The sequence below is a fragment of the Chrysemys picta genome, chromosome 10, assembly GCF_011386835.1.
Source record: "Chrysemys picta bellii isolate R12L10 chromosome 10, ASM1138683v2, whole genome shotgun sequence".
In the NCBI taxonomy this organism is placed as follows: domain Eukaryota; kingdom Metazoa; phylum Chordata; order Testudines; family Emydidae; genus Chrysemys; species Chrysemys picta.
In genome coordinates, this window is record NC_088800.1 from 43,388,726 (window position 1) to 43,414,459 (window position 25,734).

At 40.8% G+C, this 25,734-nt stretch overlaps 1 protein-coding gene across 17 annotated transcripts in view; it reads right to left on the reverse strand.

Moving 5' to 3' along the window:
- MYO9A (myosin IXA) overlaps positions 1-25,734 on the reverse strand; it is a 475,076-nt gene that overhangs the window by 370,067 nt on the left and 79,275 nt on the right. For 4 of the 17 annotated variants that reach the window (XM_065558513.1, XM_065558511.1, XM_065558510.1 and 1 more), the window contains exon 2: positions 19,684-19,805. The exons of 12 other annotated variants lie outside the window; for them this stretch is intronic. The gene's annotated coding sequence lies outside the window, so the exon portion shown is untranslated. Of the gene's footprint in view, positions 1-19,678; positions 19,806-25,734 lie in introns of all 17 variants that reach the window. One more of the 17 variants, XM_024103985.3, reaches the window with a different exon arrangement.

The window sequence follows — 25,734 nt, forward strand, 5'->3', positions numbered from 1 at the left end:
CATTGAAAGACACAGCAGTGTTTAGTGTTGCAGTTGATGAGAGCATGGATATAAACGACATTCCACGTTTGGCAATTGTTGCAAGATATTGTGCTTCCGATGAAATCCAAGAGGAACTTTGTTGCCTAAAACCCCTGCATGGCACAACAAAGGGGGAAGATATACTGGAAAGTTTTGTAAACCATTTTGAAGAACAAGGAGTTAACATCAGAAAAATATTTTGTGTGACAACAAATGGTGCTCCTCCCATGGTTAGAGAACAGAAGGGATTTGTAAAGTTACTTGAAGATCAAATTGGCCATCCGACAGTCAAATTTCACTGCATCACCCATCAAGAAAACCTGTGTGCAAAAATTTCTAATTCAGAGCTTAGTAACGTGATGAATACAGTGGTGCGAATTGTGAATTTCCTTGTTGCTCTATCTGCTTTGACTCACAATTTCAAGCACTGCTAGAAGAGATGGACATTGCTTATAACAACATCCCACTTCACAGCAACATTCGGTGGCTAAGTCATGGCAAGGTTTTGGTGCGCTTTGTAAACTGTTTTGAGGCAATCAAGGCCTTTGTCAGAAAAAGAACAAAACTACCCCGAACTGGATGATGACAAATGGCTGTGTAAGCTCATGTTTCTAACTGATATCACTGCTCACCTAAACGAACTCAACCTCTGTCTCCAGGGTGCAGGGCAAACAGTTCTGGATCTTTATGAAGCCTGGAAAGCATTTGTTGTGAAACTAGCAGTTTTTTCCAGGGATATTCAAACTTCTACTTTCCGCTACTTCCAACACATAAAAGAGCTATCGACAGGTTGCACTGTCAGTGTCTATGAGATTGGAAAGCACATGCAAGAACTGGAATCAGAATTTTCTGACAGATTTCAAGATTTCCAGCAATTTGGCCCAATGCTTTCTTTTCTAATTAAACCTGAAAAGTTCAATGAAAGCGACTTAGATTTGTCTGTTTCAGTGGATGGGTGTTGAAGATTTCGAAATGCAACTCATTCAGTTAAAAAGCTCAGAATTGTGGACATCAAAGTTTGTGGATCTGCGGAGCACACTTGAAGCTACCAAGAGAGATCATGGGGCCTCTATTCTGATCTGCTGGACGTCCCTGCCAGTGAAATGTAACTGTTGGAAGAAAATTGCATTTGCAATGCTTTCAGCATTTGGATCCACATACCTGTGTGAACAGGTATTTTCACACATGAAATCTGTCCTCTGTCCCTCTCGGAGCCAGTTAACAACTGATCACTCAGAAGCCTGTGTGCAGCTTAAAGTATCCAAATACGTGCCAGACATTGGAAAACTCAGCAAGGAAAAGCAAGGGCAAGGATCACATTAAACTGATAAGATCTGCATTTTAATTTAATTTTAAATAAAGCTTCTGAAACATTTTGAAAACCTTGTTTACTTTACATATAACAGTAGTTTGGTTATATATTATAGACTTCTAAAAAGCGTTAAAATGTATTACCGGCAAGCAACGCCTTAAATTAGAGTGTATAAATGAAGACTCGGCACACCACTTCTGAAAGGTTGCCAATCCCTGTTCTACTGTATTCCCTTCTCCCTAGAGTCTGGGTAAGAACATGGAATATCTAGGGCTTGTCTACATGGTGTGTTAGCGCATATCAGCTGGGGTATAAATTCTAGTGCACACCAGAGCATCATGCGCTAATTGTCTGTGTGGACCCTGCTGATGTACACTAAAAGTTCCTAAGTTCCCAAGTACACACAGACATAGTGCCATTTCAAACAGTACTATGTTAATACGTAGTCAGGAACTTTTAATGTGGGCACTCTGGTGCACACTAGAATTTACACACCATCTGGCGCAAGCCAATACACCAAAACAAGCCATCAGATCAAGTTTTGTACAGGAGAACTCACTAGAAAACAGTCTAGCCATTTAGTACATTCACGTTTTAAAAGGCTACGTTCTTAACAAAATTAATCAATCTTTTCCTAGACTGAGACGCTTCAAAAAGAGTGAATTTTATACCCAAGTTATATATTTCTGAAACAATATAAAAACAGTGGCTACATAATACTTACAAAATCAGTAAAACAGAGAAACTTAAAGCCATATCCAAGGTTTTTAAAATGTGTTTACCATTCAGTAATTACGCAAATGCTAATTCAGAAACGTTTCAGAGTTTGTTCTTGAGAGGAATCCTTAAGATGAAAACAAATGCCGCAATGAGTGTTTTTGAATGCTAAAATGATCAGACCAATCCTTTCTTAATTTATTATTAATTTCCAATTAGCCTTTATTTCAGTCCCCACAACTATTTCCCACCAATGATGCAAGCAGAGAAAGGCATCATGGCCTTGTTACAGTTCTCATGCCAAGTTTTGTCTAACATGCTCTATTCCAGGAACAGCTTCGCTCTGTTTTATAGCCAAAACTAAACTTTCAATCTAACCACACATCCATTAATAAGATGTACATTAATGTGACAGACACAAACTTTTAATAACTTAAACCTAAAAAACTAAGATGTCTGAAAGTAACTACCTTGAAGAGATCTGACTTTCCGAAGTATGGACAATCATTCAAAGTCAAGTGCTTTCAACATGCATCAAAATTTGCACTCCCAAGAACTAAGCCACTCAAAACTCCTTACTTTTAAAAATCCTAACCCAAGTTAATACTTATTGTTTTTTCATATAAATACTTCTATAGAATGATCCGCACCATTTAATAGGACAGTACATTTTTATCAAAAAGAAAAGAGACAGTAGTCTACTCAAATAATCATGCTCCTGATTTCCTACAGTAACAGAAAAGGAGATTTTGGTTGTACTTTGTAAATTGCATTGTGGGGGTTTTTTTTGTTTTTTTTTAAACAAAACCCATAATCACAATGGAATCTGGACTGCTGCTTCTTGTTTGGGAGCAACAAAGCACCACTCTCTAGCCTGTTAGCTTTTTAACCATAAGCAACTGTTCTGGACCATTATAACAACAGCCTTGTTCCAGAATCTTATCTACAGTTTCCAGAAGAGGACTGACATGTTGACAAATGCAACTAAGTGGACCAATTTGTACGAAGCTAGTAGATATTATAATGTAGTTAATAGGTAAGACAAAAAACACGCAGACTCAAAAAGAACTTTTAAAAAGCTGTGCTAATTTAATACAGCATTTAAGAGCTTCTTAGGTAATGCATCCTATTAATATCAATTCTGTCACGACACTTTCACTTCTTAAATAATAAACAAAGCTGCATTATTAGAATAAGATGTACCCCCTTTTCTGAAGGCTTACTCAACTCAGGTAATTTAAAAGATAGCTATTTATGTATAACAACAAAACATGAATTAAAATCTAAACATTCAGGCACCCTGAAATTTGATATTGAAAGTTTTGTTCATAAATGCAGCAGTTCCCTACATGATATTTCTGATAACTGCAGGAGCAGGGCCGGCTCCAGGCACCAGCATTCCAAGCAGGTGCTTGGGTTGGCAATTTGCAAGGGGCAGCAGTCCGTGTGTTTATGCCACCGCAAGCAGCGCGCTGAATTGCCGCTGCGGACGGCGGAGGCAGTCCGTGTGCTGTTAGGACGGCACGCGCGTTTCCACGGAGGCGGCAATTCGGCGGCAGCTTCTATGTTCAGCTGCCTGCAGTGGCAATTCAGCAGTTTCTGTCTTCTGGTTGAAGACAGAAGCTGCTGCCAAATTGCCGCCGCCACGGAAACGCGCGTGCCACCCTAACGGCACATGGACTGCCCCCGCCGTCCATGGCAGCAATTCGGCGCGCTGCTTGGGGCGGCAGAAACAGTAGAGCCAGCCTTGTGCAGGAGTTATGTAAACTGCAAAAAAGTGAAATATTTGGGGCTTTGTCCTTTACAGTGTGTGAAGGGCTCAGACATTTCTATTTTTATTTGTTTACATTTTATATTCATCTCTTTGTTGGAGGACTGTAGCAAGAATGCGACCTTGTCTACAATAGGAATTTTTTAAAAATCCTATTGGTTGTACTAGTATTAGCAACAGTGGGAGCTGTAATATAAACAAGATTTTCTTGGCTGGTAGCATTTTTATTACCATTTCAACTAAATCTCCTTTTCAATTGGTTTAAACTAACAGTAATGAAAATGTTGAACAGTACCAGTCTTGGCTAAATTAGAGAGAGTTAAGAGGTCACTGGAATTATAGTTCTTTAGCATCAGAGATATGTACTTTTTTTTTTTTAATTGCTTGTGTGTGTGTAACAGGAGAAACCCCAATCACTAAAACCACCAATGAAAAATATAAAATTTCAATATTGCAATGTGAACACTTGATATAAAAAGGTATATTTGTCTCCTATTTGAAGATAAGCAGCAGCATCTCTTCTGCTTTTTCAACCAGGACAAAAGTGAATTAAATCCCAACTACCAAATTATTAATCCATGAGCCTGTTTTCACACCATCATCGGGATAATCCTACCCTTTTTAGAGTGTGGAAAAAGCCAATCAACCTGCTGAAGCAGCTCAGAGAAATGCAGACCTCAGACAGTCAAGTGCTTCAGCTACTGAGAATCACAACTGTATAAATGAGTTGATGCAGTGGACCAGAGAGCACTCCCATCATCACAAGAGCTTTACAGACTTAACTGAGCCTCAGAGATGAGCTTCAGGCATCCATTCTTCTCAGTGCAGCCATTAGACAGTCTCCTCAGTGGATAGAAATTCCAGCCAAATCTACTGAATGACATGGCTGCAAGAATCACTATGAAAAGTCCTCAGTAGCAGCAGCCTTGGGGATGTGGAGACCAACATTTTTCTCCAGAAATGCTCAAGAGACATGGTCCAGAAAAGAAAAGGAAGCATATCAACATCCTCAAGCCCAGAGCAGCGAGAAAGCGGTTTTGGTCTCATACCAATGACCAGTAGGAAAAGGGGGAGTCCACATAGAGCACTAGACAAGTGAGTGCTCTTTTAGAATGGGTGGGAAAGGATTTGAGCCTAAAAAGCAAGTCACATGGCAAGAATCCTCAATTTACAGGCAGACTGCTGCGTGAAACCATCAGTCCCAGTCAGTGGTCCCTGACCAGGACAGTCATGGCTCAATCTGAGGGAGCCTTGAAGTGGATCTCTGCTGCCTTTTCAAAGGACCAAAAATTTGCCAGAAAATCTGTGCCACATTCAGAAACCTCCATGCCCAGACAGCAAATACATGGTCCATCAGATGATCAGTGCACCATTTTATACTTTGATCCCCTTTCCCCCGGTTTTTCCAAGGGTTCTGAGAAAGGTAAAGATAGTCTGAGGATTGTTAATGCTAGTGGCTCCTAACTGTCCTCACAGATCATGGTACTCATCTCCTTGCTAATGCAGGAGAAAAAAAACAAAATATATCTACACTTCAGGAAAACAAAACCACGGTATTTTCCTCATGAGCCTTCAGATATTACACATTTTACCTCTCCACGAACTGCCATAAACTGTTACAGTTCATTTGGAGAATGTCTACACCAGGAGAATTCATAAAGTCACACACTAACTAATATGTTAAACACTACTTTGCCCTTAAGTTGGACATGGACAATCATGTGGAAAAACATATTAGTTCTAGGATAATCATGACAGTAACAGGGAGTGTTGACTAAGCGAATTTGTTACTTTTTGCCATAGCATATGAATCTGAATTCATGTTGCATTTTATTGGCAACCAAAGACTCACATGCTTACTGGAGTTTCGTTGAACAACGTGTCAACTGTGAATAGCAATATAATAATCTGGAGGGGGGATGTTTGTTTTAAAGGTAGTACTGGTAATCTAATCCTCAAGTAAACTTTTTCTTTTAATCCTGAGAATATTTTTGCTCTTCAAAATGTGAAAATTGATGGGGTTTTTAAAATTAACTGATATATTAGTTGTAATTCTCAATCTCAGTTTTACATTTTAACTTTAAACACTGAGGAACAAATATTTAATACTGGGCTCTTCAATCGAGTAGAGAAAGGTATAATATGATTCAATGGCTGGAAGCTGAAGATAGACAAATTTAGATTGGAAATACAGTGTACATTTTTGACAGTGAGGATAATTAACCATTGGAACAACTTACCAAAGTTTGTGATGGATTCTCCTTCACTATCCATTTTTAAATCAAAATTGGATGTTTTGGGGAAGTTATATGGCCTGTGTTATACAAAAGATCAGATAAGAAGATCACAGTGGAATCTGGCCTTGGAATCTATGAACTACTGCAGTTTCAAATGGACACAAATAGGTCATCACTTGATTTTCCAATTTACATAAAGCACTTTTAAAGCAGCTGCTGTGTTTCATCCTAGAATGCTGCATTTCCAATGGAAGATAAAGTGATTTCTTAATATAAATTGTAAAGTACAAGTATTACGGTCAAGTGGTAGGTGTTTTTTTTGTTTTTTGTTTTTTTTTTAAATAAAACTGATGTGAGTGACAAAAGTTGTTTTACTTCTTCCAATAACTATTTGATTACAAAGCATAAGTCAGATGATCAGCCAGGATGAAAAGAAATCTCAGCCATGAATATTGCATCATCTGCAGATATGAATTTGCATAATTTAACAGTGAACTCCAAATGCTAACTAACCACAATAGAACTTTTAAACATTTATATAATTCCATTAAGGCTCCACAGAGGAAAAAGTATTGCATTAATTCTCAGCTAATATTGCCAGCACAAGGCAATGAATTAATTTTAATACAATTCATACTGTATTGTCTTTTTGCTTGACAGTTCTAGTGATTTCTAACAGTTGTTGCACTAATGTAAGTTTTGGTTATTTAGAAGGCTTCACAAACTTTAAAAACAGCCTTTGACACTAAGCTACAAAGCATCTGCAGAGGGCTACACAGAATTAATTTCATCTCGAGGTTCTGGTGAGACAGAACAACCAAATTTTACTCTGGTGATATATAAAGTTACCTAGCATTCCTTTGAAGGAATTGTTTCCTTGTAACTCACTGCTGATCATCTTTAGTCTATACATGATTCATTCACATGCACAAAAGCTTTCATTTGGGTCATTATGACTGTTCTCATTGTGTAAGAAAACAGGCATCATGAAAGCAACAAGTTTAATACAAAAAGTTTCTATTCTGGTAGTATCCAGTATAACTGCTTGGGGTCAGGATTCCCACAATTATAACTAATGTAATAAAAATGAAAAGCATTTAACAAAAGGAACTTCAAAATAAAATAATTATACTGGTATCCACATTTTCTAGAAGACTGATGGCAACATTTGGATTTCAAACTTCTGCTTATTACAATTGAGCCAATAATAATAATTAATGGAGATATCCCATCTCCTAGAACTGGAAGGGACCTTGAAAGGTCATTGAGTCCAGCCCCCTGCCTTCACTAGCAGGACCAAGTACTGATTTTGCCCCAGAGCCTCAAGTGGCCCCCCTCAAGGATTGAACTCTCAACCCTGGGTTTAGCAGGCCAATGCTCAAACCACTGAGCTATCCCTCCCCCTGCCAAGAGAGTATCAATTATATTTGCACAACATATTTTTATGTACTTGTATTTATTATTTTCATCTCTTACCGTTTCAAACTCAAGCACCTCATAAGTAAGGCTGTGAATCATTCACGGGGGTCATGGAAGTCACTCCCGCGCCCCCAGCGGCAGCAGGTCCCCAGGCCACTTCCCCCACCCAACGGCAGTGGGACCCCAGGCTGCTTCCCCCACAGCAGAAGTCTTCAGGAGCACCCCCTCCCAGCAAGTAACATTTAGTCACAGGTATTTTCAGTAAAAGTCATGGACAGGTCAGGGACCATGACTTTTTGTTTATTGCCCATACCTGTCCATGACTTTTACTAAAAATACCCGTGACTTAAACGTAGCCTTACTCATAAGGTAAAGAAAATATTTAATTCAACATTGACTGCCATATAGCTAAAGAAAAAATTAACCATAGATTAATTTACCATAGATTTGTTTTCCTTCGTTACAAAACTGTTAGATAAATACACATTACATCTTAACCACAGATTTTTAAGATCAGAAAGGATAATTATTATAATCTATTCTGACCTCCTGCATAACACAGGCCACAGAACCTTGCCCACTAATTTCTATATCAAGTCCATAACTTTTGTTAGCACTACAGCATATTTTTTAGAAAGACATTCAGTCTTGATTTAAAGATTTCAAGGGATGATGAATCCAAAACATCCCTAAGCTAACTGTCCATTCTTAAAAAAAAAAAAAAAAAAAAAAAGTGCCTAAAACTGCAGGATTAAGACCATGGTTGACAACTATGCCTCAAACTGTAAGGCCAGAATGGACGATCACGATCATCTAGTCTGGCCTCCTGCACATCGCAGGCCACAGAACCCCACTCCTGTAATAGACCCATATTTGGCTGAGTTAGGGAACTTGTCAAATCATGATTTAAACACTTCAAATTTCAGAGAATCCACCATTTATCCTAGTTTAAACCTACAAGTGATCTGTGCCCCACAAAGAGACCAAGACTGCTCAACTCTAGAGTAAGGTTGTCTACCACTGCAGGGTTATTGGTCGAAAATTGCCCACCTCCACCCTGCATTGAAATATCAGGACACAGCAATATCAATTGGAGCTTTCTGCACATAAAGATTGCAGTATCTTAATGCCATATACATTGCTTGAGCTCTTGTGGAATGAGCTCTTATCCATGAGAAGGGGGGAAATTAGACAGCCGAGAGCAAAATACAGCCAGAGATCCATTTTGAAATTCTTTGAGAGGATAGAGCCTGACCTCTGATTCTTTCCACTATGGAGATTTTCTGATTGGTTCTGTTCTCTGCAGGTAAAAGGTCAAGGCTAACCAAACACTGAGGGAATGGAACCTCCTTTCTTCTGAGGATGCGTGTGGTTTGATGAAGAACACAGGTAAGTAAATTGACTGGTTCCGGTGAAACAGACTATTTTGGGGGTGAATTTAGGGCATTAAACATAATGAAACTTTGTCCTTATGGAATATAGCGTAAGGAGGATCTGCCATCAGCACTCCAAGCTCAACCACCTTTCTGAGGCAATGGCTACGAGGAACGTGGATAGGAGAGACATGGAATAAGAAGCTAAGGATTCAAAAGGAGGCTCAGTGAGTACAGAGATAACAAGACTCAAGTCCCATTGAGGAGCAAGCTTTTTCAGAGGTGGAAAGATTCTGGAAAGGCCTAATCAGAACCTGTCAATCAGTGGGTGTGTGAAGACTGAGTAGCCCTGTGAAGGTGGATGGTATGCACTGACTGCTGCCAAGTGGACCTATAAGACTGACAGACAAATCTGCTGTCTTTAAGGAAAGAATATAGTCCACAGTGAGAGGAATATCGGCAGCTTCTGTGGGTATACGTCTTTGATGAGCCAATACAGAAAAACGAATCACTTCGCTAGGTAACATTTTCTAGTGGAATCCATCATACTATTAGAAAGGAGGTTCTGTACAGCTTCAGAACATGATCAGTCAAAGGACAATGCCCATCCAAAAACCAAGCTCTGAGATGAAGCAACTGTGGGTTGGGATGCTTGATCTTGCCATTTTCCTGGGTCAGGAGATTGGGAAACACTGAATAACAATTGATGCTCAAGATGACATGCATAGGAGGTTCAGAAACCAAAACTGTAGGGGACCAATGAGAATGATTAGTGGTCTGTCCTGCCAAATCTTGGGTAAAACTTGAGGCAGGAGTGGGAGTGGAGGGAAGGCTCAGTTCAGGTGGGTTGACTATGTAAGAAGGAGAGTGTCGCCCTGTGCATGGCAACCTAGCGTTCCTCTGGAACAGTATATGTTGCATTTCCTGCTTGTTTGGGAGGCAAACAGGTTCCTAGTGGGGGTCCCTCAGAGAGCAAAAAAACAGTTCACCATGGAGTTGTGTAGTTCCCACTTTTAATAGACAGAGAAGTGTCTGCTGAGAGAGTCCACTAGCACATTCTGGTTTCCCAGTAGATAGTCTGCCGACAGGGTAATCTGATTGCCGATGCACCAGTTCTACTGACTGACCACTTCTGCGCACAGGGAGACGGATCTCACTCCTCCCTGTTTGTTGATGTAAGAGATAGTCATGACCTTGAATGAATGGGAGAAAAGGTTTTGCAAGCCCTTCAAATTGCTCCCAACTCCAGTACATTGATATGCACCCTCGACTCCTCTAAAGATGACCAGATGCCCTGTGCTGTATGGTTGTCTTTGTGAGCTCCCCAACCCAACACTATCTGAAGCAGAGGTGAGAAAGGGAATGTCGACACATGGAGATTCTTCCACCATAACAGGGATGATATCTCTTTGGCAGGAACAGTCACTAGTGCAGGAGCAGGCAAACTTTTTTGGCCTGAGGGCCACATCGGGTTTCGTAAATTGTATGGAGGGCCGGTTAGGGGAGGGGGTCGTGGGCCGGCCCCCACCTCCTATCTACCCACCCCCCCACGACTCCTGCCCCATCCAACCCGCCCACCCGTTCCCTGACAGCCCCTCTGGGACCCCTGCCCCATCCAACCCCCCCCACCCATTCCCTGACAGCCCCTCTGGGACCCCTGCCCCATTCACATACCCCCACTCCCTGTCCCCTGACTGACCCCGCCCCCCCCATCCAACTCCTCCCCTCATTCTTGACAGCCCCCCCACTGGGACCCCTGCCCCATGCAACCACCCCTTCTCCCTGTCCCCTGACTGCCCCCGGAACTCCTGCCCCTGACTGCCCCCCCCATCCAACCCCCCCTCCTTCCTGACTGCCCCTCCCAGGACCCCTGCCCCCATTCAACCCCCTGTTCCCCTCCCTGACCACCCCAACCCCTATCCACACCCCTGCCCCCTGACCACCACCCTGAACTCCCCTGCCCTCTATCCAACACCCCCTCTACTCTCTGGCCCCTTACCACGCTGCCTGGAGCACTGGTGGCTGGCGGCGCTACAGCCGGGCCGCCCGGCTGGTGCCAGGCCACGCCGCCGCCACCACACAGCACAGAGCACCAGGTCAGGCCAGGCTCTGCAGCTGTGCTGCCCCAGGAGCTCACAGCCCTGCTGCCCAGAGCATTGCGCCGGTGGCAGAGCGAGCGAGCTGAGGCTGCGGGGAAGGGGGGACAGCAGGGGAGGGGCCAGAGGCTAGCCTCCCAGGCCAGGAGCTTGGGGGCCAGGCAGGACAGTCCCGTGGGCCGGATGTGGCCCACGGACGATAGTTTGCCCACCTCTGCACTAGTGTTTTCATGGACTGCCAGTTTGGCGAGTACACTGTTTGAAGCCATGCTTGTAGGCAATGAAGATGGAGTCTTGGAAATGGTGTGACAGAAGTGCATGAAGCCATATGACCTAGGAGAGAGAGACAAATGCTGACAGGTACTCTGAGGCTGCTTATGACCTGATCTCTGATATTGTTCATACTCTGAAACCTTTCCCTCAGTAGGTAAGCCCTTGCCATGATTGAATTTAAGAACTCCCCAATGAAGTTTAAAGCCTGTGTTGGGGTAAGGATGGGTTTTTCAGCATTTATGCTGATCCCCAAAAAAGAGAGGAGTTGCACTATTGTCAAAGTCGATGCATAGGCCTCTTGGCATGACCAGATGACAAGGAGCCAATCATCGATGTAGGGGAAAATGATGAAACCATGGTGTCTGATATAGGCTGCTTCTACAAAGAACACCTGGATAAAGACTTGGGGCATGGTAGCAGTGCCAAAAGGGAATACTCTATATTGAAAGTGGTTGGAACCCACCTTGAATTTTGAATAGTTCAGGAAGTCATACATAGTTGGCTATTCTGAACTGGAAACTAGAAGAAGAAAAGACTTTCTCTTCCCAATAAATCGAGACACTTGCCCTCATCAGCCAGGGTAGATAGGGAATATTGTTGGCTAGATCTCTCCGTGACAGCCTGGATCACTAAAAGAGTTAGGGACAGGGTGAGAAAACAGAAATCCCACCCCTTTGGCTAGGACATAGTACCAATTCTCTGCCCTCTTATGGGTAGAAGCACAGGTAAGCTGGGGTATGCCAGACTGCTCTAGCTGGCTCCAGAATGGCTTCGTTAACAGGGAGCGCCATTCGACTGAAGCATGTCCAGGAGCTTGTGATGAGGCTCCTGAATCTCTTCAAGAGGAATCTGCAGTTCCCCTGCAATTCTGCAAAGACATTCTTAGAATTGCTTATTGTCATGGCGGAGGGGCATGGGTGGACATATTGGAGTCACTGCCTTATCTGGAGACAAAGATGGCAGTCTCATTAGTTCTAAAGAAACCACTGGATCCAGCGTGTATTCCTCCTCCTCCTCAGTTGGATCAAGGAGCAGTTCCAGGTACTCTCTCAAAGGCAAGGGAATGGGTAACTCCCTAGCAGACTGGACCAACTTTGAGGATGGAACTAGTCCCATGGCCACCAATATGGCCAACAGAATAGATTGAATGGTGGTTGTGGAGGTCCCCATGGCATGGGGTACCAAGAGTTCTGAGGTACTAAGGTGTCGGTTGGTGCCAAGCTGGCCCAGGCCAGGGGGGAGGGATAGCTCAGTGGTTTGAGCATTGGCCTATTAAACCCAGGGTTGTGAGTTCAATCCTTGAGGGGGCCATTTAGGGATCTGGGGCAAAAATCTGTCTGGGGATTGGTCCTACTTTGAGAAGGGGGTTGGACTGATGACCTCCTGAGGTCCCTTCCAACCCTGATAATCTATTATTCTGACCAGGAAAGTGTATTTTGGAGGAGGGAGTAATGGTTCATTGGACAGTTCAGAATCTCCCAATAAGGAGAAAACTGATTCTGGATCCATCAGTAACATCAACGATGCCACTGGAGGGAAGTCATAGCCCGAAGATAGAATGGGAGACCAACTCCTCCAAAGGTTGGCTCTCCTGGTGGAGGGAGGGACCCAATGGAGTAAGAACTCCAGATCTGGGACAGCGAAGATGTCCTCAGGTAGAGCATATGTCTTGGCTCTTCCTGAAGTGAGAGGGATTCTGTCCACCCAACCCTCAATAGAGACAGTCTGTGCCACAGCCACTGAAGACAAAGACAGTACTAGAGATAACAGATGCTCTCAGTGATCAGTCTTCGTTGGTGGTGGCAGATCCCAGGGTTTGTGTTTGGGATGAACTAGAAGCACTAGAAGCTGGCGAACGGATATCTGGTGCTGGTGGAGCCCTAGACTTGTGAGCTTTTTTATCATGCCGCTGAGACTTAGAACATTCCAAGTCTGAGCTCAGAGACTTGTTCAGTTTAGACAGGACTTGAATCCATATTCTACAAAGTGGATTTGGAGGAAGATTTAGTCTCATGTTTATGAGCATGTTCCTTGCTCTCCAGACAAGACCCTGCCAAGGGATCTGTGGGGATACGTTCTCTTGGTCCTGAGTTGGACCTCATAGCAGGAGGCGCAATCCTTGCTGAGTCATGGGAGTCTCCCAGCCCAGGTCTGATTGCGGCCTCAAGGCCTATTCCATTAGGTGCTTCCTACAGTGAAATTCCCACCCCTTCCTGGGTACTACTAGGGAACAAATAGCAGATATTGCTCCTTGCCACATGTGGGAACCCCTGAGGCAGTACAGGCAGCAGCAGTGGTAGTCGCTGAACAAGAAGGATCACAAGTAGTAAGCACAAACTTGAAGCCCAAAGTCCTGAACAGAGTCCCCAAAACGGGGCATGTGGGGGGAACGAGGGAGGGCTCCGCATGCCAGGGAGGCTAACTAACTATAAAACACTAAAAAAATCTCAGATAAAACTTTTAAACTCAAAAACTCTTACAAACTATTTACAAAGACCTAAATATATGTTCACAGATAAAGAAATAAAGCCAACACTTTGGACACTGAAGGTTCCTACCTGGACTATCTGGCAGTGAGAAGGAACTAGAAATGTGGTCAGTCTACCTCACCTTTTATCTCCTCAGTCGGAGGCACAAGGTGAACCAGCACACATGTGTGGACCAAAGGACACTGCTTTCGAAATTCTCCAGTTCTGGGCACATGCATACACAATGGAATACACATAGGGACCAGCACTCGAAGAAGAATTACTATTATTAACATCAATTAAAGCAATGCACATAAAATCCAATGTCCTGCTGTGAAAATTTAACCAGAAAAACTGCCTATGTAAAAATCACAGAAACAAAGGAATCTCAAGAGTTCATCTAGTCCATCTCCTCGCATAGAGTCAGGATTAGTCCTTTTAAAAATAATTAATTATTGGGGGTATATGGAAGGACAACAGTATGGTATTTTCTGTATTCCAAATCTAACACACTGTATGCTAATATAAGCATCAAACACATTTTTGCCATATTAATTCCTCTTGAAGACTTCCGCATTGTCTCTTAATAAAATGCTCCATGTGAACACAATAGTCTCATTGATGATGCAAACAAATGACTAAAATATTTGACCTTTAAGAATATAACAGCAAGAGTAACACATCACTCACTTTGGGACCCTAAGAACATATAGAATTATGCAACCTCAACAGTATGTACTAAGGCTGAAATTCCATTGCAGGGCTCAAACCATAGAAAAGTGTTTAAATGTGTGTGTCACTCAATTTGTGTCAGCAGAACCCTCAATGAGTCTGTTTATGCTTACTTTCAGTGAAATTTTTGTTTGGAATCATAGAATATTAGGTTTGGAGGGGACCTCAGGAGGTCATCTAGTCCAATCCTCAAAGCAGGACCAATCCCCAGACAGATTTTTACCCTAGTTCCCTAAATGGCCCCTCTCAAGGATTGAACTCACAACCCTGGGTTTAGGAGGCCAATGCTCAAACCACTGAGCTATCCCTCCCCCCTTTGTGGGATTTCAGTCTAGTATACACATTACTTGCTTAACTTTTAAAAAAGAGAGAGAGAGAGACTGACTTGTATTTGGTTTTATTTAAAAACACCTATTTCACTGCTTTCAAACACAGCTTTGGGAGTGAAGTGGGGGTTGGCATAAATGAGAGATGGTATTGATTCTGACCACTGAGATATCACACAGAATCCAAAACCCTGCAAATAGTGCAGAAATATATAAAAACTTGTGAGCATAATTTAAAGGTCATAATATCATCCCCCAAAAGAGTTGACATTTTTAGACTGTTTCACGGCACAGCTAGCAACATCACTGATAACAGCAGTAGCATCTACACCAACTTTGCCTATAGTAAGGGACTGAGAGGAGAGAAGAGATTTTCCCTACATGTAAATCAATCAGGTTTCCTCAACAGAGCATTCATCTGGACCAATGAGTTTCCCATGGCTGAGTGCTGTGGTGTTCCAGCATAGATTTTCTGATCACTTCTTTAGCACCCCTCACCCTGAACAGGCAGAGTGCTGAAGTCTATAAAGCTGCCCAGAAGCACAGCCCCCTCACCCTTTCCCATCCCGAAGCCCACCCAATCTGGAGAGGGAGCACTGATGAGAGATGGGTCACAGAAGTAGTAGATCAAAAGATCTAAAGAACATACTGTCTGCCCTGAACATGAAGGGAGCTCAAAAAAATGCTGAGTTCCTAACACTGGCTAATCAGCAAGGAACTAGGTAGCAAAGCATGATGGAATCACCCCCTGAAAACTGTAATTAAAAGTTTCTATAGCCTCCCAGTGAGCAGCCATGGGCTTTACTGTAAGAAGCCCTTTTTCCTGCCCCAAGAGAGGCGGACCACTCTCTGTCTTGGCCTGTTCCAACTGGTCTCAAATAGAGATGTACAAAACCGGTCTTTTTAATATGTGAAAATGTTTGCGCAAATATTTTGATTTTGTTCAGTTTTTTAACCATATTTGTATTTTGATAAAAGTTTCCATGGAGCGGGGGTTGGGGGGCGCGGGGTGGTAAAGAGGATGCATGTATGTTTTAAAGAAAAAGCAAACTGGAAAAAGCCCTACTGTTTCACTTCCTCTCATACTTTTGTCCATTGGAAAAAGTGTAAGAGGAAGTGGAAGAAAAAAAGTCAACTCTCACTATTTTTCCCCCACTGAGGGGAAGTCAAAGTATTACACTCTCTCACTTTAAAAAAAAAAAAACGTTGGAGGCTTTTTGGATTGGCTGTGCAATCTCAATTCAGCCTCCTTGAGCATTGCGGTACAATCTTTAATCAGATGATCACAAACTTTTTTTCTCCGCTTCAAAAAGTGCACAGGATGGATGGTGCTCTGGGAACGAAACAGGATTGTGTAGTGAATGATGTTATCTGTAGGACCCTGACTCAAACTCAAAGTTGGAAGGTGTGTGATGAATGAGGCAGGGGATTGCAGGAAGAGAAAGGCTGGTTTTGTGATCAGGGCAGTTTGAATGCCATCCCAGATTACTGGTTTCTATCCTTGCCTCTGCCAGAGTTCCTGTGTGCTGCTGGGCAAGTCACAAACCAAAATGTGCACAGGCGGCCACTGTGTGTTCCTAATTTTCTAGGTATCAGCTTGAGACACACATGCAAATCAGACCTCAGAATTCTGAGAACTCACAAATGCAACAGAGATCAATGGGAGCTCTGCTCCAAAACATGTAAGTGCTGTAAAATCCCAAGTACTCTGAAAAATCAGGCCCAAGATATCAAAAGTGTTAACTAATTTTGGGTGCCCAATTTGAAACAATGTCGGTTTTATTCTCTGTGCCTTCATTCCCTTCAGTAAAATGAGGCTAACGCTATCAGCTTGCCCTACCAGGGTGTAGAGATGATGAAATCATTAATGTTTGTAATGAACTAAGATGCTACAATGAGAACTTCATAAAAAAGCCAAAGAAAATTAATAATTCTGTATTCAGGGCAGGCAGGATCTGGATGGTGTGCAGTGAATACTGCATGGAACCACAAACACTGAAGGATGAGGATCACAAAATATTGAATAGCTGCTCATTCAGTGAGCAGTGTCCCGTATGCTGAATGAGGCAGAGGTCCTGTGGAAAAAATTGTATATGATCACGTCATTCAAGACTTATAATATATACGCACAAGGGGCCACCTTAATTTTGATGTTTTCTAACTTTTGAGTGCTTGACTTTACCAGCTTAATGTTCTTTTAATGTAGTTTAGGCAATATATAATTGTAATGAAAAAGGTTTATCCCAATGTCTGATACAGATGTTCAGTTCCACAGAGGATAAAAAAAATTATGGAGGAAAAACTCCTTGCATAAACATTTAGGAATTGAGACCTGTGAACCTCAAAGAATGAAATAAGACAGTGTCCTCTGTATGAACCTCTCCTGCAGATGACTTCAAAAGTAGGAAGAGAGATCCCAGCCATGGATGGAGAGTGAAGATACTTATTTTAAAGTTAAAGACAACAATATATACACCTTTCCTTTATCTCCACCTCCAGGGCAGGACAAAGCAAGTCTGATAAAAGCACGCACACAGACTGAAAGGAAGAATGCATTGTGAAGGAAGCTACAGGAGTTCCAGAAAATATCTCCCATTTAATGGTTTCCGTAATCACACTTCAGAAATATTTCTGACTCAGTGGTAAAATTAGTAGTCTAAAGGATATTTTCCTATTATCTTATCAAATAAATTTCTACTGTCATTTTACTTCAGAATCATGGACTGCACACAAATCCATACTACTTATTGCCTGAAAAAGTAAAGGGTTTAAAATAAATCTTACACATTCAACATTATACTTTTGTACTACACAGTTGGTGTCACATGTAATTTTTCAATGAAGTAATGACTTAATGGGATTTTAATTTTGTTTATTTCTGCAATGTGAATTTCAATCCTTTCTGACTAATTGAACAGCTGCTGGTAACTAAAGTAGAATCTGCTTTTTGATAACAGTACCCCTCAACTATAGTCAGAGTAAAGGATCTTTATAAAAATGAATGTTCTCTATTGTGTTTTTAAGAATCTTTTTAAAGGATCTTCAGCTGATCCTCTTGGCAGTACAACAACCCTTGACAAATCTATTTAGGCCTGATTCCGCAGTCCATTCCTATTCAAAGCACGTGTTTAAAATAACCGCTAGGCGTAGAAAGTACTAGGTCAAAAGGAGACTTCTCCCATCAACCTACCTACCCCCTCTTGGGGCAGTGGAATACCTACATCTACAGGAAAATCCCGCGCGTCACTGTAGGTAATGTTTTCAACTGAAGCACTACAGTGGAGCCGCTGCAGTATTTTAAGTGAAGACAAGCCCCTACTGTGTATGTTAAGAATTAACATACTAGGTAAATACTGTGGCAGAGCACTGCCTATGAACACTGCTAGTGCTCAGACTCAGGAGGGAAGGGAGCATCTCAGGAGCTCTACAACAGATAGGGAAAGGGAACCTCTTATGTTTAGAGCTCAGGAGCTTTACAGGACTTTAGGGACAAGGTACCTCTAACCCTGCAGAGCTCAAGAACTTCAAGGAACAAAGAGAAAGGGAATGAAGCCACAACCACACACACTACGCACTCTAATTCAGCCCCGAAGGCATTCATGTCAAGTCAGACAAATCTGGCTAGTCATGTATTGAGTGGCATGTGGAAGGATACAGTAGAGTACTCTGGTACTGTATTAGTCTGAACACAGTGAATCTCTAATTTTTAAGTGTCATCTAAAATAAATGATAGTAAAATGAAAATTATAGTTTTTATGGGGACAATATTTTATGATTTCTTCATAAAAATGCATTATATTGATACATATGAAAACACTATCAAAGAAGGCAAACACCATCAAAGAAGGCAGCTAAAATGGGTAAGAATTGCTTTCTAGATTTCTATTTTCACACACTATTGGCTGGATATAGATTTTTCTTTTAACTTCTCCATCAGAGAGAGGTAGTCTTTTCTACAATTTTATTAAAGAGTTCCAAAATTTCTACTATTTACATTTCATTAGCCTGATTCTCAGTATGCAGGCCACCTTCTTAGGATAATTCAATCTATTTTATATAAACAAATGAACAAACTATTGGATTTCTTGTATTGTCCGCAAAAGACTATAGCAATAATTATTAACACAAATAAACAACGCTACAAATGGTGAAACAATACATACAAAACGGCTACACAAAATTTACTCCACAAAAGGTTACTGAGATTTAAGAAAACAGGTCAAGTGATCTCTTGTTAATTTCAAATCCTTTAACTATGATCTTTGATATAACCAACAAATTAACCAGTGGAATTCGGCACTGCTTGGACAAGATCAAACAATTTTACCGTAAAATAGATGCTCTCTCATTTACCCTGATATTACAGATCTTTCTCATTTATAATCCATAGTGAAAAGGGTACATTTTCAAACCTCTCTAATGATAAAGTTCTCTAAACTGTATCTTTGTTACAATCATTACTAGAATTAAATAAAATATTTCAGTGCTCCCAACTCATGATTTTATTTTGTCTTGTAATAATTGGTGCTATTTTTAAACCCCCAGCTTCCTGGAGTTGTGTGAATACATGAAAATCTCAGCTTTCATTTTTAAAGTATGTTTCTAGCCCTCATGGATGTAGAGAAAAGCATGAAAATGTGTACCCCTAAAGGCTAGAAAACCACAAGGCAAATAAAAACAACCCAAAATGTAATTTAAAAAAAAAATCATTATTTTAAAGTCAACTGTAATTTTTTGGAGCCTGACTCAGGTTTTTTGAACATTTGGGGCTGGCAATACTGACATTAACACATCTTTCTACGCATCTAGCTTACAAAATAGCTAGCTCTCCAAAACACTTTTCTTGTACCAGATTCTCTGAGTGCTGCTTTCCTATTTCTTTAACATATGTATAGTAATCAAAATCATCAGTTAAACAAATTTATACTCTTACGGTACCCTCCAACTCTTCTGTCTCTGTTCTGATCATTTCTCAGTCTTCACCATGCAGTGAAATTAGCTCCACTCCCATCAATGAAGTTGCTGATATATTTTCCTTGTGGACTCTCTGATACTGATAACTTTCACCAAAAAAAAAAAAAAAAAAAAAAAAAAAAAAAGAGCAAAATCAGCAACCCCAGCACCAATTTTGTGTATAAAGCTTTTCTTCTTTTCAACTTCTTTGCAAATGCCAGTTCCAAGCTCTGTCTCTCTCTCATGACACTTCTTACTTCCACAACATGCAACAATTTGGCTACAGCACAATACAGCTTTTTATTAAATCCTTCAGCTGTTCACATAGAATTAAACATCTGCACATTACCATTGAAGGCAGCTCTCAATTAACTGTGAAATAAACATGTGTTTTTGTCCCAGCCTCACTATCACTTTCTGCTCTCTCCAGTTTACACTGTAGATTGAAATAGGAAGGCAAATTATTTCATGAAACAGAACCACCAGAAAAAAACTGAAAGGCAAGCCAGCCCTCAGCAGCATAGTCCATTAAATAGCTGCAGTCTTGTCAGCTGCTCAAGGCTGGAGTAAAATCTTATACTGAAAGGAAGGAGGAGATGACATCATACACTATCCTTTCTTCCTAGCAAGATCCACCCACTTCACCCGAGCTCAGTACTATAAATCGCATAGTGTATTTCTACACCGTTGACAGTGTACAATAAAATAAGAAAAAAATTATAGAAAATTGCTTTGCAAGAAAACACCCAGGTGATGCTCTAAATTTTAGTGTATTAAGTGAATTTGAACAATTTTCTTAATATTAAACATATACCTAAGAAGTATCTGCAAAACTACATGTGCTCAATATGTCCCAACCTACAAGCCTTAATTTAACCACTTTTAAATACTTATTGAGCAACTTCAAAACCCTAAAGAATAACAATCCCAAAACAGTTTGTTACATGGGGGGGTAAGGAGGGAGCTTATAAAAAAGATTCTAGAGGTTCACTCACCATCATGAACCAAGCTTTCCTGGAAACTTTTAAACTGGTAATTCTCTTTTATTCCCCAAAGCCTCACCCTTTGCATAACACCACGCATTGCTATTAAGTGGAGTATGATAAACATGGTTGCATGCTTTTCACAGCTCCCTTCATACCAAGCGAACAAACGTTGGTTACAATTAGTAATCAAATGCAAACAAATCGCACGGTTACTCATCCTCTTAGAATAGATTATCTGTTTCAGCAAGCCGTCCAACAAAATCCACCTCCTTTTTGAGAGGGGCTTTCAAAATGCTTTAAAATGTAGTTTACTTCATGATAGCTTTCACAACTAGTTAATTCTGGAATGGATTAAACATATATCACATGATCAGTTAACCTACAGGTTAAGGCATAGCACCACTTATTTACATTTTAGAGCGTTTATCCCCCAAAATTTTTCAGATGTGAATTCAAACCAAAAATCAACATCTGCCTGGTTAAGAGCCCAACGGTTGTTTTCATTTTTTACAAACCAAATGTAACTTTAAAAAATGCACTTGAAAAAGGTTATTTACTGAAAGTCATTGAGTTTAGTGCTGTACAAGACACAAGACAATCTGGGACTTCACCAAGGAGATTATAATCTACATAGATGGACAACATGAAATGCATTGAGAAACAGAGGCAGGTTCTACCTTCCAACCTTTTCCTCCAAAACAAAAGGTTACAAAAACCATCAAACCTTGGAAATTAATACAAATTTAAAGTGTATTTCTATTCTGGAAAGTAACTATGTAGAAATAGCAATTTCTTAGTCAATTAGTTCTGATCCCTGCTTATATTCAGTCATATATGCTAACTTTAAAGACAAAAATAAGTTTTCCCTGAATGGACTAGACAGCCAACAAAGCAATCTGGATTCTAATCTCCTCCCTACACATAAATTAAATAGTTAACTAAATTCCACTTGAAAGTCAAATTCCAGCCTATTTTATAGTTGTACTACCTGAGGACAGAATCTGGCTTGCAGAATCTTTTTGACTGGCAATGAAACATTAACAGGAAATTAAAAAAAAAAATCATACTGCTACTTGTAAACTGAGCAGACAAACATGGAATCTCACAATGTCAATTTTACAGTCTCTTTTCAGAGTAGAACCACACTGAATGGCCATGTAGAAAAGTTCTTGTTTAGCTAAAATTGCAACACAGGTACTACAGATGGTACAGTAGTAACCAGCTCACATTACACTGCTCTACAGCCAAAATGCTTCTGAAATAAATGTAGGCAACCTTTACTAATTCTGGGTCACTGAGAACGAAAACGATGCTTAAAATTGTTGATTGGCTCTAGTTTTCAAGATATGCTATTGGGTCAGTATATACGACCCTTGACTTGGGAATGGCGGAGGATAAGTGAGTTATAAAGGAAAGGGATCTCAATTTAAACCAGAAATGACTAAAATACATCTTTGACTGGATCTATGAATAAATCTATGACTGGGTTTGGACAGTACTTGCTTTTTAGGCAAAACAATGAATGATGCAATCTGAAGCTGGCATTGCGTCATACAGGATATGAATTGTATCATGTTATTCCTAGAAGTCATGGATGATGCAATCATAACGAAGCTTACATCACTCTGCTGATCAAATTGCCCTATATCAGCTCTAAAAATCATACAGTGTCGTGCTCTCTTATTTGTCAGTGTTTGATTTTGCAAAGGGACACATTTCTGTTTAGCCAAAGTGAGCAGAGATGCCTTGTACTTGTGTGAACAATGCAGATAACTTCTGCTATGTTTGTGGTGAAGTGACTTTTGCATCACAAAAGTGCAGTATAACCATTATGGTTAAGAAAGCCTATCACCTTTATTTTGGCTGCAAAATTGGATATCAGGACAAGAGGTGGGCCCCACACATATGCTGCAACACTTGTGCAACAAATCTTCACCAGTGGTTGAACAAGAAAAGGAAATCTATCCCTTTTGCAGTGCCAATGATTGGGAGAGAGCCAACAGATCATACCAGCAATTGTTACTTCTGCATGGTGCCTCCAGTTGGGAAAGGTGTGTCAAAGAAGAAAAAGTGGACTGTGCATTATCCAAACATTCCATCAGCTATATGCCCAGTACCCCACGGAGAAGGACTGCCCGTTCCTGATGCACCAGAATCATTCTCCCTTGAGTCAGACGAAAAAGAGGAAGAGGATGAAACTTCTGGTCCTGATCCATCAATGTCACAGGACCCACATTTTCTCCCATCCTCCTCCTCTGAACCACACCTCATAAGACACGGTGAACTGAATGACCTTGTCAGGGATTTGGAACTACCCAAGAGTAAGGCAGAGCTTCTTGGGCTCCAGACTACAGCAGTGGAATCTCCTGGCAGGTGATGTTAGGGTTTCCATGTTCCGTGACCGTCAAAAGGATCTTGTCCCATTCTTCTTCATGGAAGGTGATCTTGTAGCCTGCAACAACATCGATGGTGTGATGGTAGCCCTCAACATCGTTCACGGTCCAGATGAGTGGAGACTGTTCATTGATTCATCGAAGATGAGTCTTAAAGCTGTTTTACTGCATAATGGCAATGTTTTGCCATCAATTCCAGTTGGTCATGCAGTCCATATGAAGGAAACCTATGACAACATGAAACAACTTTTGAGGTGCATAAACAAAGTACTGCTGTTTTCTCTGCGAATGGGATAGTCGTGCAAGAGATTTCCACTACATCAAGAAAGATTGGCCACTCTGACAGTCATTGGAGCCTGGGAGGAAAAGTGTTCAGCATCCACCACTTGTTGAATCAAGGAAGATTTTGTTACCACCCTTACACATCAAACTGGGTCTGATGAAGAACTTTGTCAAGGCCTTTGACAAAATACAAGCAGCTTTCAAGTACCTCCGTGGAAAATTTCCAAGGTTAAATGAAGCTAAGATAAAGGAAGGTGCGTCTGTTGGTCCTCAGATTCGTGAACTTCTTCAAGATGATGCATTTGACCATGCACTGCGTGGCAAGGAAAAGACGGCATGGAAAGCCTTCCAGTTAGTGGCAATAAATTTTCTCGGAAACAACAAGGCAGATAACTACAGGTTTTGGTAGAAAACCTCCTCAAAGCATACAAAAGCCTTGGTTGCAACATGTCACTAAAGATACATTTTTTTGCACTCTCATCTAGATTTTTTTTCCACCGAACTGCGGAGCAGTGAGCGACGATGTCTATGTATATTGTCAGGTTTCAGAGTAGCAGCCGTGTTAGTCTGTATCCGCAAAAAGAACAACAGGAGTACTTGTGGCACCTTAGAGACTAACAAATTTATTAGAGCATAAGCTTTCGTGGACTACAGCCCACTTCTTCGGATGCATATAGAATGGAACATATATTGAGGAGATATATATACACACATACAGAGAGCATAAACAGGTGGGAGTTGCCTTACCAACTCTGAGAGGCCAATTAATTAAGAGAAAAAAAAACTTTTGAAGTGATAATCAAGATAGCCCAGTACAGACAGTTTGATAAGAAGTGTGAGCATACTTACAAGGGGAGATAGAATCAATGTTTGTAATGGCTCAGCCATTCCCAGTCCTTATTCAAACCGGAGTTGATTGTGTCTAGTTTGCATATCTAGTATTTTGATTCCTGATGTCAGATTTGTGTCCATTAATTATTTTGCGTAGAGATCAAAATACTCAAATCAAAATCAAATCAAAATACTCAAAAACCAGTGGGAGAACACTTTAACCTGTCTGGTCATTCAGTGACAGACCTGCGGGTGGCTATATTATAACAGAAAAACTTCAAAAACAGACTCCAACGAGAGACTGCTGAGCTAGAATTGATATGCAAACTAGACACAATCAACTCCGGTTTGAATAAGGACTGGGAATGGCTGAGCCATTACAAACATTGATTCTATCTCCCCTTGTAAGTATGCTCACACTTCTTATCAAACTGTCTGTACTGGGCTATCTTGATTATCACTTCAAAAGTTTGTTTTCTCTTAATTAATTGGCCTCTCAGAGTTGGTAAGACAACTCCCACCTGTTTATGCTCTCTGTATGTGTGTATATATATCTCCTCAATATATGTTCCATTCTATATGCATCCGAAGAAGTGGGCTGTAGTCCACGAAAGTTTATGCTCTAATAAATTTGTTAGTCTCTAAGGTGCCACAAGTACTCCTGTTGTTCTTTTTGCGGATACAGACTAACACAGCTGCTACTCTGAAACCTGACAATATACATAGACATCAACTGTAAAAACTTAAATATCTTAGAAACAGTAGCCAATCAGTTGTTTTAATTGTCATATTTGAATTCAGCACATCAAAATACACAATAAATAGCACATTTTATCTCTGAAGCAGACGACTTCTCAAAAATTGTAGACCAGTGTTATTACAGTGAGAAGTGGGAGAGGTACTTAGCCCACTATGAGGGCCAACATGCAGCTCATTTCTAGAAATCCCAGGGGAGCATCTAGTCCATGATTGATAACAGTAACTAGTTCACATTCTTGTAAGAGTGGGAGGAAGCATCTAGACTAGAATATAATAAACCAGATCAGAAGGATGAGTTTTCAAGTCAATCTCTCTAGTATGAAGGAGTCTGAATGTTTTAAGATATTAAATTGTCAAACTTAAGAAAAAGTCATTTAGAATGTATTGCCAAAACATTCTATGCACTTATGGCCCAATTCAGCAAAAGATAATTCATCTAGCTACCACATATGGCAGCAGACACTGAAAAAAAGTTGGCTTGTGTGGCACAGAAGTCAGATACTTTTACTAAATCTGGCACTTGCAGAAAAAAAAATTCTTCTAAATACAGGGATGTATGAGGATATACAAAGAGTGGCACAAACAATGGATTAAATACATCTTTTGTGATAAATCCAAGCATGTCAAGGAAAAATCCTGCAACCTTAAAATGACACTGTCAAGTAAGCAAGCATCATGCGACAACGGGATGTCTATTAAACTCTAAAGTACTGTGTCTTTGATGCATGGTAAAGTCTGAGGCTAAAGGCAGACTTTTTCTAGCATCCCAAGAAGCTAGAAACTCC